A 12469-nucleotide genomic window follows, 5' to 3' on the forward strand; every position below is an offset into this window, starting at 1 on the left:
CACACACAGCAATCACTCCCCATGTTGTATTTCCTTTCTTATGTATTACTGACTGTCTTTTAAATGTTAGATATATTCTTAACAAGATCATAAACCCTTATAGCAGAAGCTGTTGCTGCCCCACTCACACCCCTTCAACACTCACAGTTTCAAGGTTTCCTGTTGCCAGCTCCTACGACCCACTATTGAGGGTCATCTGTGACTGTAGTAGCATGTGGGAGCTGCTGGGGAGTGAATGCCCTGTTTGTGATGGGTGGACGTTGGTGGATAGATATCCCACTTCCTTACCTCTTGCGGGACAACCCTGAGGCTTGTTCTCGCTGTCTCTCACAAGTACCCTGTGGGATTGAGCCTCATGCCTTCAGGAGCAACCTGCTAACTAGCACACTCTGTATGACATTCTTTTTCTTCCCTCTCTTACTTCCCCTCTCTTTTGTCATTACTTCCTGGCATCACTTCTAAAATAAATGACATTTACTTAAATATTTGTCTCTGGATGTCTCTTGTAAAACCTATCAGAAAATAACCCTCATATGTACACTTTTGTTCATACGTCTATTCTTGTTTATTGACATCTCAGGCTCTGCGCTAGATGCTGAGCTGGGAGAGTTTCTTTCTTGTCCCCAAGCCCCCACTTCCATGACCACGGCTACCACTGCCACCACCACAGGATGTAGCAGAGTGCCTGGCTCACAGGAAGTGCTCAGCGAACACCTGCTAAGGAAACGAAATGAAATGCTTCTGTGCAAGAGCACTGCAGCACAGGTCTGGGGCTTCCTCATCAATCTTAGTCATGTTATTGTCTCACGGTGTGACCTGGAACAAGACACTGCCTATGTGGGTGTCAGTTTACTCATTGAAAAAGAGGGGGTTGAATGACATGATCTCTAAAGGGTAGGAATATATACAGTCCTAGAGTATGGATTATGTATGGTCATTCTTTCTCAACATGCGTGCCTTTGTCCTCGTGAATAGAAATTCCTATACTGTGTCTGTGGCTCTGGTTGAGTTTAAATCTTTTTTTTTTGTTGTTCTGTAGCAAAATCTATTACATCAAAGCAAATAGAAAAACATAATACAATAACATTTTATTTGAAAACTAAATATTCATATGGCATTGGTGTTACAAATTCCTGTTTTTCTAATTAGGATGGTGAATTGAAAGTTGATATACATAAGTGGGTGGCATTCACGACTGGGAGTCTTCCATGCCAGGAAAAATGGAAATAAATCCTGGATAAAACCCCAGCCGTGCCTTTTATTCTTTGTCCCTGGCAAAGGTTATTATGGAACAATGAGATGGATTGATGTCCCAGAAAGTGATGAGGGAGATCGGGGCCTGGCTTCACACATTGCAGGCAGTGCCCTCCACTCCGACCTGGAGGGCACCACCTCCCAGGGCAAGGGGGGCTCTGGTGCCACATCCATTAACTCCTTGGCTTCTCGTTTGAAACTGACAACGAGGTGATGTGGGCAACTACCCACATAGAACAGGATAGAGACCATCAACTCATTCCACATGGGCCACTAGACAGAACCTAGAGGTAATAGCATTCTGTCAGTAGTGACCTGGGTTGGATTCAAATCAGTGATTTAGGGGTGAAAGGCGCTGGATTCTATTATGAAGTGCCCTTAGCCATCTAGGGGCTGAAAAACCACCCTTTACCACAGTTAATGACAGAATCAAAAAAGTCAGTCTTGTTCTTTTTTTCTTCTTTCTTTTTAAGAATTGAATATAATTTTGGATTGAGTTAAGAATGAATCCACCAATAGAACATGATGGAGAAGATTGGTTAGTATGCTTCAACTAAGTATATTGCTGATGTACATGACACTTTCACAGTTTGTCCTTTTTACATCTTACCTTCTTCCTTTCTTAGCCAGAAGTTTTCTGAGCTAAATATAACTATGACTTGTTGTTTGAATCACATTTTTTTTTTTCCTTAAGGCTAAATTCATGAACCTCCAAGACAAACCTCCAGTTTGGGAATCTATAATGGACTCCCCAAGAATAGGGCATTCCACATGGTAGTCTCACAGAGCCAGTGCCTCCAGAACAGAACCCCAAAGCTGTTCAGCCTAAGCCAGGTCAGGAGAGTTGTACAGACCCTAGACCTCGGGATGCCACAAAGCTGAAAGTGAAGAGACCATTCCCCACATCTGTTTGTTTTTACCTTCAGATGGAATGAAATGCATGCTTTGCAAGCAAGGCTCTTACTAAAGATCTAGGTGTCCATTTCTCTTCTTACTGGCTTGCTTCTTTTTCTTCTCCCCTTCCCATTTGAATCTTAACCTTGTAACTAATGGCATGTTTTTAAAATAAATGAACAATTCAGCTAGGACTGTTTGCAAATTAAGATAAAATAACTAGAAAAGTAGTGGCTCTCTCTTAGAGACCAGAAGCTAGGATAGTAATAATGTTTTAAACTGTACAGTAGGGCTTTGAATCCTTTTGTTCTTAAAGTATACAATCCCTTTAATCTGAGGGGTTCAAAGGCTTTCTTAGATAGGCTCCAGCTGCCTTTGTGCAAGGTGCTGTGTGGTCAAGATGACAATGAACATCCTCATTTTCCAGATGAATGTGGTAGAGTTGGGCTGGAAGTTGGCTCTCATTCCCAGCTATTTTACCTGCCTGATTGCTCCAGGGCCATGCTTTCACAGGGCTCCTGGACCAAGCATTGTGCTCAAGATAATTTCCAAGTCAGCCCTCTGCATGGCTGTGCAGAAAAAGCTTTAGCCACAAGGGATGATTCTGGGGTCCACTACGGAACAGAGACTGTGGCGACGTGCAGCAGGGTGGGATGTTTAGGAATGTCAGTCAGAAAGGTTTGCATGGCCCTAAGTCCTTCTCTGAACAAGGCCTGAAATTCCACCCAGAGTTTCATCTCTTTTATGTTGACCGCAATTAAAATACAGCTGAACCCAAGAGAACGGTCATATATCTTAGTGTGAATAAATGGTCTAAGAGGACAAAATTAGGTGAGTAAGGATGAAGATGGGTACGGAATAAATAGATAAAGAATAAGGGAACTTGTTTTGGACACCAGCTAAGAAGGAAGATAGCGGGTAAAAGCTCTGGTAACCTCCTGGGCCAAAGAAAATATTACCTACTGTACAATTTTGCCCAAATAGACTTGAGGTCAATTGGCTCTGCCCCATTGGGCTGGTGCACCCGTATTATGTGGTTCCCAAGCTGCTGTGTGGGTACTTTCAGACCATTCCAGTTGGGCTTCTCTGTGTACTGATTTAACCCTAAGTTGGCAAAATAGCTTACATATGAAATGCTGGCTTACACTCAGCTCTCTTTGCAAATGAGTCAAGACATTGCATAGAGCTGAGAAAGATTGAATAGCAGCATTCTGAAAGGCATTTCAATGATGGAGAATGACTGTTATTTTGACAGGTTAGAGAGAAGGCATTTGTGCCGGGAGCTGTTTGTAGATAGGGATTCACTGTGGCCATTTCTGTAAGACAGCCCTGCGGTGGGGTGCATACTCTTGCCCCACCTCTCTCTTTCTATCCTTTTCTCACTTTTCCATTCCCTCACTTATATAGTGTGTTCAATTCACAAAGCATAAACATTCATGATCTAATTTTAGCTACACATAGCTTCCCTACAAAATTTTGGAGAGATTTAACAAGCAAGTAAACATAAATGTCCCGTCCCTTCTTGCTTTGTTTCCCCACAAAGAGACCTGATCTATCTGTTCAGAGCCAAATGGATATAATTAGGTGAAGAATCGCTTTCTCTCCGTATCTGAGCAAATATGTTTTGCAGCACACCAATTTCTCAAGGGCAGTGGGCTGGGACGGCCAGTGCCTGCTGGGGGATGGCTGCTGACCTTCAGGCCAGGCCGACTGTAATTTGCAGAACACTGATGGTCCCAGGAGGCTTTTCAGGCTGGGCCACACAATCATACTGAACCAGCAGCCTGCTTCTGTCCAGCTGCACCCACCACCATACAGGACATGAAGATGTAGCTAACTAGACATCGGCACTGCTCAGACTTTGGAATTACAAATTGGGAAATAAAGCACCATAAGAATCCAGCCCTTTATACTGGAGCCAAAAAGCCTTGTTGTCTCTGTGGCACCCCTTTCGTACTATTTAACAGGAGGATCTCAGTAGATGTAGCACATACATTCCAAGGGTTTTTGTTGTTGTTGTTTTTTTTATATGGAATGCTTCATGAATTTGCATGTCATCCTTGTGCAGGGGTTATGCTAATCTTCTCTGTATCATTCCAATTTTAGTATATGTGCTGCCGAAGTGAGCACTGCATTCCAAGTTTTGATTGCAGTTTATGTGCTTGTTTCAAAAAGTGATGCTTTAAGTGAACTTGATAATTGGATCCCAGTTATGTTAATGGCCTGAAAAAGGAATGCTGTCTACAATAATAAAGTCTACCTCAGGGTTGCAAAATTTTTTGACATGGGAGACTCCTGCCATCTCTAGATGAACAAAGTTGACTGTCTGCCAGCTGATTTGATTATCACAGCTGTTTTAATGACCAGGCTGGATCACCACATGATCAGTCCAGTTGACTGCTGCACAATCAATTGAAATGATGAAAAATAATAGCCGATTGACTGGGCAGGGGTGGGTTCAGTTATGGTACCCACATACCTCCTTTGTGTATACACATGTGCTTGTGTGTTTGGGTTTGTTTGCATGCGAAAGAGTATGTACTCTGGTGCTGAAATTTTGTTCTCAATCCAGAAAAGTTAAAGACAGACAGCAATTGAAGACAGTTATGGCTTGTGGGCCAGTTTAAGCCATGTGATGTTCAGGCAACATAAATGTCAGGGACAAAGTACTATAATCATTGCTATCACAAATGGGCAATTAGATTAAATGTCAATGAAATATTAACTTCCCCATGTTTGTAGATTGGAATTTAAGGAAGAAAATTCTCTTGGCTCTACATTACATATAGAAAGTGACAGGAATGTAAATAAAAGGGCAGAGTATGATTTTTGAATGAGCTGGTTGTCAAACATAGTAACAATGAAACCATCCTTTGCACTATTTTTCCTGTCTGTGTGTAGGCACTTATCTTACTAGACACTGAGATTCTTTGTACCAATAATGATGTCTTCTTTTTTGTTCTTGATAACAACAGTAGCTAACAGAATACCTGTTATTGCCAGGCATTGTTTTACAGAATCAACTCACTTGACTTTCACAACAATGCTATGAGAAGAGTACTATTATTAAGCCCATTATATAGTTGAGGAAAATGTGCACAGAGAGGTTAAATATTTTGCTTAAGGTCACAGAGCTTGTTAGTGATGAATCCAGGACATATGTGGACAGGCTGCGGAGAACCAGAATGACTAATCTTCTGTTCATATAAGCTCATAACACTTGCCTTTTACACTAACGGTGTTTGATAGTGATTAATATTCCATTTCTTTCTGACTTTCTTACTTTTTACTTCACTGTTAGATTTGATGTGGCTTATAAAAGTCTTACAATAAAATGTAATTAAAAATGAGGGTTACCCCAAATATAAAGGCAATAGAAATAAAGGGTAAGTGAAGGCTAGGTCACAAACATGCAGATCATCCTATATAATAAAAGGCTAGTATGCAAATCGATCAAACAGAAGAATGACTGGTTACTATGATGCACACTGACCACCAGAGGGCAGATGCTCAATGTAGGAGCTGCCCCTGGTGGTTAGTGCACTCCCATAGGGGGAGCGCCACTCAGCCAGAAGCTGGGCTCATGGCTGGAGAGTGCAGTAGTGGTGGTGGGAGCCTCTTCTGCCTTTGTGGCAGCGCTAAGCCATCAGTCGGGCATCCCTTGAGGGCTTCTGGACTGGGCAGGCCGGGCTGAGGGCCCCCCCACCCCCGCCACTGAGTGCACAAATTTCATGCACTGAGCCTCTAGTAGAATTTTAAGTAAATATACTTGCTCATTGAAGTTGAAGCTTCCTGGAAGCCAATGTAAAGAGAAACCTGCTTAGTAACATGCTGACATTGCCCATAGGGAGGAAGTATTAAGAGTGGAGAAGGCAGAACATATTTGTTCCTTGGGGGAAACAAAGCTTGTTTTCTTTTCCATGTATGACTGATATACTTCTTCCTATATAACCCGAGTTATCATTTGTGACTGAAAACATTTTATTCTCTGTCACCTGAATTATCATTTATGATTAAAAACCTTCTTCTTTAAAAAAGATTTTATTTTTCAATTACAGTTTACGTTCAGTATTATTTTGTATTAGTTTCAGGTATACAGCATAGTGGTTAGACCAGGGTGTCCTCAAACTTTTTAAACAGGGGCCAGTTCACTGTCCCTTAGATCATTGGAGGGCCAGACTATAGTTTAAAAAAAAAAACTATGAACAAATTCCTATGCACACTGCAAATATCTTATTTTGAAGTAAAAAAAGAAAAGGGAACAAATACAATATTTGTATTTGCATGTGGCCCGCGGGCCATAGTTTGAGGACCCCTGGGTAAGACAATCATACTTTCAGAGTGTTCCCCCCAGATATTTCTAGTAACCACCTGGCACCATACATAATTTTTAAAATATTATTGACTATATTCCCTCTGCTGTACTTTACCTCACCGTGACTGTTTTATAACTACCAATTTCTACTTCTTAATCCCTTCACCTTTTTCACCCGGCCCCCCCAAACCTCTTCTCTTCTGACAACTATCAGTATGTTCTCTGTATCTGTGAGTCTGTTTCTATTTTGTTTGTTTTTGTTCTTTAGATACCACATATATATGAAATCCTATGGTATTTGTCTTTCTCTGGCTGACTTATTTCACTCAGCATGATACCCTTTATGTCCATCAATGCTGTCGCAAATGGTAAGATTTCATTTGTTTTTATGGGCAAATAATATTCCATTGTGTATATGTTCTGCAACTTTTTATCCACTTGTCTATTGATAGGCACTTGGTTTGCTTTTATATCTTGGCTATTGTAAGCAACATTGCAATGAACATAGGGGTGTATATACACTTTCAAATTAGTGTTTTGGATTTCTTTGGATATATACCCAGAAGTAAAGCTTTTCTTACGCTATCTCAAAGATAGTTCTCATCCTTATCTACATATTGGAATCACATAGTGGTTAAATAGATAAATAATATCCTCAATAACTTTTTAGAAAAAAGCAATAGATTTTTTTTTATTGTCTAAAGCTTTACATATGTCTCCTTTTTCCCCAATTGACCCCCCTCTCCCCGGCCATTCCCACCACTGAGGGCAAGCCCCCACTGTCCCAGTGTCTGTGTCCATTGGTTATGCTTATATGCATGCATGCAAGTCCTTTGGTTGATCTCTAACCCCTCCCCCGCCCCCACCTCCCCTGCCATTTTTCTCCGGATCTATTTTTGTTCATCAGTTTATGTTAATCATTATATCCCACATATGAGTGAGATCATGTGATATTTATCTTTCTCCGACTGGCTTATCTCGCTTAGCATATTGCTCTCCAGTTCCATTCATGCTGTTGCAAATGGTAAAAGTTCCTTCTTTTTTTATAGTGGCGTAGTATTCCATCGTGTAGATGTACCACAGGTTTTTAATCCACTCATCTGCTGATGGCACTGAGGTTGTTTCCAAATCTTAGCTATTGTAAATTGTGCTGCTATGCACATAGGGGTGCATATATCCTTTCTGATTGGTGTTTCTGGTTTCTTGGGATATAGTCCTAGAAGTGGGATCACAGGATCAAATAGGAGTTCCATTTTTAACTGTTTTTTTTTTTTTTTTAAAGGGGAGAATGATGATTTTTATTTTTTAAAATATATTTTATTGATTTTAATAAGATCAATCATCGATGAGAGAGAAACATCGATCAGCTGCCTCCTGCACACTCCCTACTGGGAATGTGCCCGCAACCAAGGTACATGCCCTATGACCGGAATTGAACCTGGGACCCTTGAGTCTGCAAGCTGACACTCTATCCACTGGGCCAAACCGGTTAGGGACATTTTTAACTTTTTGAGGAAGCGCCATACTGTTCTCCACAGTGTCTGCACCAGTCTGCATTCCCACCAGCAGTACACGAGGGTTCCTTTTTCTCAAACTTGATTTTTATAGTGTCTTTTTAAAATTAAAGTAAAATTGACATATAACATTTCATTAGTTTTAGGTGTATAACATAGTGATTTGATATTTGTATATATTTCAAATTGATCCCCACAATAAATCTAGTTCACATCCATCACCATACATAGTTAAAAAATTTTTTTTCTTGTAATGAGATATGGAAACAACCTGAGTGTACATTGATGGATGAATAGATAAAGAAACTGTAGTGTATAAAAGTATAGATAATTTCTGCCCTGAAATTACTTGGTTATTCCCTCAGGACTGTTAGAAGTCTTATTATGGCTTTGCCAAAATTTGTCCAAATAGATTGATTTTAGAAAATAATAGTTTAGAGCAGCAGTTCATTGACACATCCAAAGTCTCTTGCAATGGAATGTGGATAACTGAAGCCATTATTTGGGTAACTTAAGTAAAATATGATTTTGAGGAATTATCCTCGAAATTTGATTAAAATAATATTTTTGGTTTGAATTAAAAATATTTCCTTCACTTACTAAGAGGGTGTCATAAAAATTGGTTTCTTTAAAACTGGATTATGAACATAATAGTTATAGCTTGACATTTCATCATACTAGCCTAAAAGAATATGAAGATTATGCCTTGTATTGAAATTAAGTATAATCTATAGTAATAATAGCCTAGGTGGTTGTCACGCCCTCATGCATCATGCCCTAATGTTGTCACAAGATGGCCATCACAAGATGGCTGTCACAAGATGGCCGTGTGCACAGGGGAGGCGGGGCCCGGCGTAGGAGGTGGGTTGCAGCAGGGGAAGGCAGTTGGAGGCAATCAGGCCATCAGGGGAGGGCAGTTGGGGGCGATCAGGCTGACAGGGGAGCAGTTAGGGGCAATCAGGCAAACAGGCAGGCAGGTGAGTGGTTAGGAGCCAGCAGTCCCGGATTGTGAGAGGGATGTCTGACTGCTGGTTTAGGCCTGATTCCACAGGGGGTCCCAGATTGGAGAAGGTGCAGACTGGGCTGAGGGCCACCCCCCCTCCCCCCAATGCATGAATTTTGTGCACCAGACCTCGAGTAAATATAATAATAGTTAAGATGAATATAAATAATACATCTGTCGGGCACAATGCTAAGCTCTTTTGCATATTATCTTAAGCCTAATAATCATATAGTTATTATTCCCAGTTTACACAACCCTCTTCTTGCCCCGAAATTAAACGTTAAGCAACTTGCAAAATCCTCATAGTTGTAAATGACAAAGTAGAGATGGAGCCCAGGTTGGCCTGACCCAAGAGTAGCTAGGGCTTTACCACTGAGCAGCACTTTCTGCATGACCAGGACAAAAGTCAAATCCCCTAGAAACAATAATTTTCCCGGAATCTATTTTATGTTTCTCCTAAAGATGTTTTTCATGCGGAATATTCTGTTTCATAGAGTATTTCAACTAGAATGACTGGAAGGATAATTTAGATTAGGATTTTCATCCTCATGTTTAATGTATTTTTTCATCATCACTCCATTGTAAAAATGAAAAAAAAAAAGGTTCTTGAGAAAAATTTAAAAAAAAATTAGTTTGCATCCAGGCACCAGGGCTCATGGAAAAATGAGTTGTGATGTGAGAAACTAATCCAGCCATGTTCAAGGCTTATTTTCACCCTTTAGCCACAGCACAGTGTCAGCAACATAACGTCTAAAACTCTCAAGATAAGGGGTAAGTTGGGGGTCTTTCTTGAATTTCCATGGCTGCAACTGATGCATAATGGAACCCATCACATGTGGCCTTCCTCTGTCTTGTGTCACCAATATAGAGTGGAAAGCTAGATGCTATAGATGTTATGGAAAGCAGAAATTATCCCTGTAAAGGTTTTGAAGTCAATACAAAGTTTCTGTTAAAGTACATGCAATTCTTCTGGTTTATAATAAAGCCCTGGTTTCTCTCTCTGTTCCTCAGAACAAGAGTATCAAATTCTTTCCCTGTGTCACACCTTTCAGTATGTTGATTGCCTCAGAAACCCAGAATCCCAGAGAGACAGGTATATGTTTAAAATACATCTGTGAAAAAATGGTATACATCGAAAGCCAGTCTTGTGGTTAGTGGGTAAAAACATTTTGAAGAAAGGCTTCTAGAAGGGAACAATAGACTTTATTCTTGTCCCATTTTATAGACACATCTTTGCCTTCAAAAGGTATTTGTGAATGGAAAAGATGAACATATTTGTAACCTGGGATCCTCTAAGAGGCTCTTAAGGGGCCTGGTTAGGAGCAAATGGATCTGGTTCCTTTCATCTACTCTGACTTCTCTTGTTCTGTTGTGAGTGTGAGGGGTTGTGAATGTACTAATAGCAAGAGGGCAAGGTTCTGGGAGATGCAAGAAATAAGCTGCACCTTAATGCAAATACATTTAGGGCTGGAGTGACATCTCAAAGGCTGCCTTGGATAATAAAAACCTTTTATAGAGGGCTTCTAGGGAAAATGCACAATAGAGGAGGAAACATATTACTTGTTTCTTTTTTAAAAAAATCCTCTTAAGAATCCATGATGTCCATTTTAGTCCTGAAGTGGTCGGAGCCTTATAGAAGCGGAGGGGAAGGACAGGTAGCCTCTCACCTCAGAGCAGCATGACGCTGATCACCATCTTCTCTTTGGAGGCCGTGTGGACAGGACCCTGGCCTGGGAAGAGATGGAGGACTTAGTTTTCAGGCTCATTTCTGGTTGCTAGTGGCTGTGCTGAAACTGGTCTCTTTCCTTTTGTAAAACCAAGGGTCTCTCCAGTGATTAATTGGATATGGAAGTGGGAATATGCATGTTTAATGGCAGAGGATCTCTTTTCAATTGATATTATAAATGTGATATATAAATAAAATTGCTCATGGCTCAAGGGAAGGCCACCTGGTCTCCCCACTTTCATATATATTCCCAGGATATGAGTGGATGGTGGGATATAAGAGGCCGAGGGGGATGAGTTGTGAGGTTGACTCAATAAAAGGAAGCAGCAATGTTATTTGAGGACTGCCTCTGTTTGGGAACTCTTCCAAAAATCTGCCCTCTCTTCTCCATGCCCATTGTCACCATGCCCCCCAGGCTACCACCATCTCATGCTTGGGCTACAGACTCAGCACCCTAAGTCATCTCCCTGATTTTACCTTCCCCTTACCAAACACATCTCCTTATTGCAGCCAAAGGAACCAAACTGAAAGCTCCCAAGGTACTTCTCCTTGCATGTAGAAAGTTTAGAACCCTTACCTGGCCTTGTAGGCTCAGAATTAATTATTTCCCAGTCTCAACCCTTATGGGTTCCTCCTTGTTTTTGTACCATTTGGCCATTGAGGACATTGCTCAGTTTCTCAAACAGGCCATGCTTGCTTTTATCCCAGGTTCATGCTGCCTGTTCTGCCTGGAATGATCTTTCTCCCTTTGAAGCCCCACCCACCTTCTGGCCCCAGTTAACCTAGCTGACTTCTACTTATCCTTCAGGACTCTGTTTAAAAGATAGGTTATTTTTTTTAAATTTAAATTCTTTATTGTTTAAAGTATTACATACGTCTCCTTTCCCCCCCATTTGCCTCTCCCCAGCCGCCCCCACCCCCCAGCACGTGCCCTCACACCCCCACCCCTGTCTGTGTTCATTGGTTATGCTCATATGCATGCATACAAGTCCTTTGGTTGATCTCTTACCCCCTCCCTCCGCCTTCCCTCATAGGTTGAACAGTCTGTTCGATGCTTTATGTCTCTGGTGCTATATTTGCTCATCAGTTTATGTTGTTCATTATATTCCACAAATGAGTGAGAGCATGTGATATTTATCTTTCTCTGACTGGCTTATTTCGCTTGCATAATGCTCTCCAGTTTCATCCATGCTGTTGCAAATGGTAAAAATTCCTTCTTTTTTACAGCAGTGTATTTCCATTGTGTAGATGTACCACAGTTTTCTAATCCACTTATCTGATGATGGGCACTTAGGCTGTTTCCAAATCTTAGCTATTGTAAATGATGCTGCTATGAACATAGGGGTGCATATATACTTTCTCATTGGTGTTTCTGGTTTCTTGGGATATATTCCTAGAAGTGAGAATGGGAATTCCAATTTGAATTTTTTGAGGAAGTTAATACTCTTTTCCCACAGTGGTTGGACCACCCTCAGTGGTTGAACCCACAGTCTGCATTCCCAACAGCAGTGCACAAGGGTTCCTTTTTCTCCACACCTCTCCAGCACTTGTGTGTTGATTTGTTGATGACAGCCATTTTGACAGGTGTGAGATGGTTGTTTTGATTTGCATCTCTTGGATGATTAGTGACTGTGAGCATATTTTCATATGTCTCTTTTCCTTCTGTATGTCTTCTTTTGAAAAGTGTCTATTTAGGTCCTTTGCCCATTTTTTGATTGGATTGTTTATCTTCCATTTTTTAAGTTGTATGAGTTCCCTATAAA

At 40.9% G+C, this 12469-nt stretch overlaps 1 non-coding gene across 1 annotated transcript; it reads right to left on the reverse strand.

Annotated features, from left to right (window-relative positions):
• Window positions 1-4171: 4171 nt before the first annotated feature.
• On the reverse strand, window positions 4172-4278 carry LOC118661212. Its single transcript, XR_004969201.1, has one exon. It is a non-coding gene; the product is annotated as a U6 spliceosomal RNA (small nuclear RNA).
• Window positions 4279-12469: the final 8191 nt, after the last annotated feature.

This window comes from Myotis myotis, unplaced genomic scaffold (genome assembly GCF_014108235.1).
Source record: "Myotis myotis isolate mMyoMyo1 unplaced genomic scaffold, mMyoMyo1.p scaffold_m19_p_1, whole genome shotgun sequence".
In the NCBI taxonomy this organism is placed as follows: Eukaryota; Metazoa; Chordata; class Mammalia; order Chiroptera; family Vespertilionidae; genus Myotis; species Myotis myotis.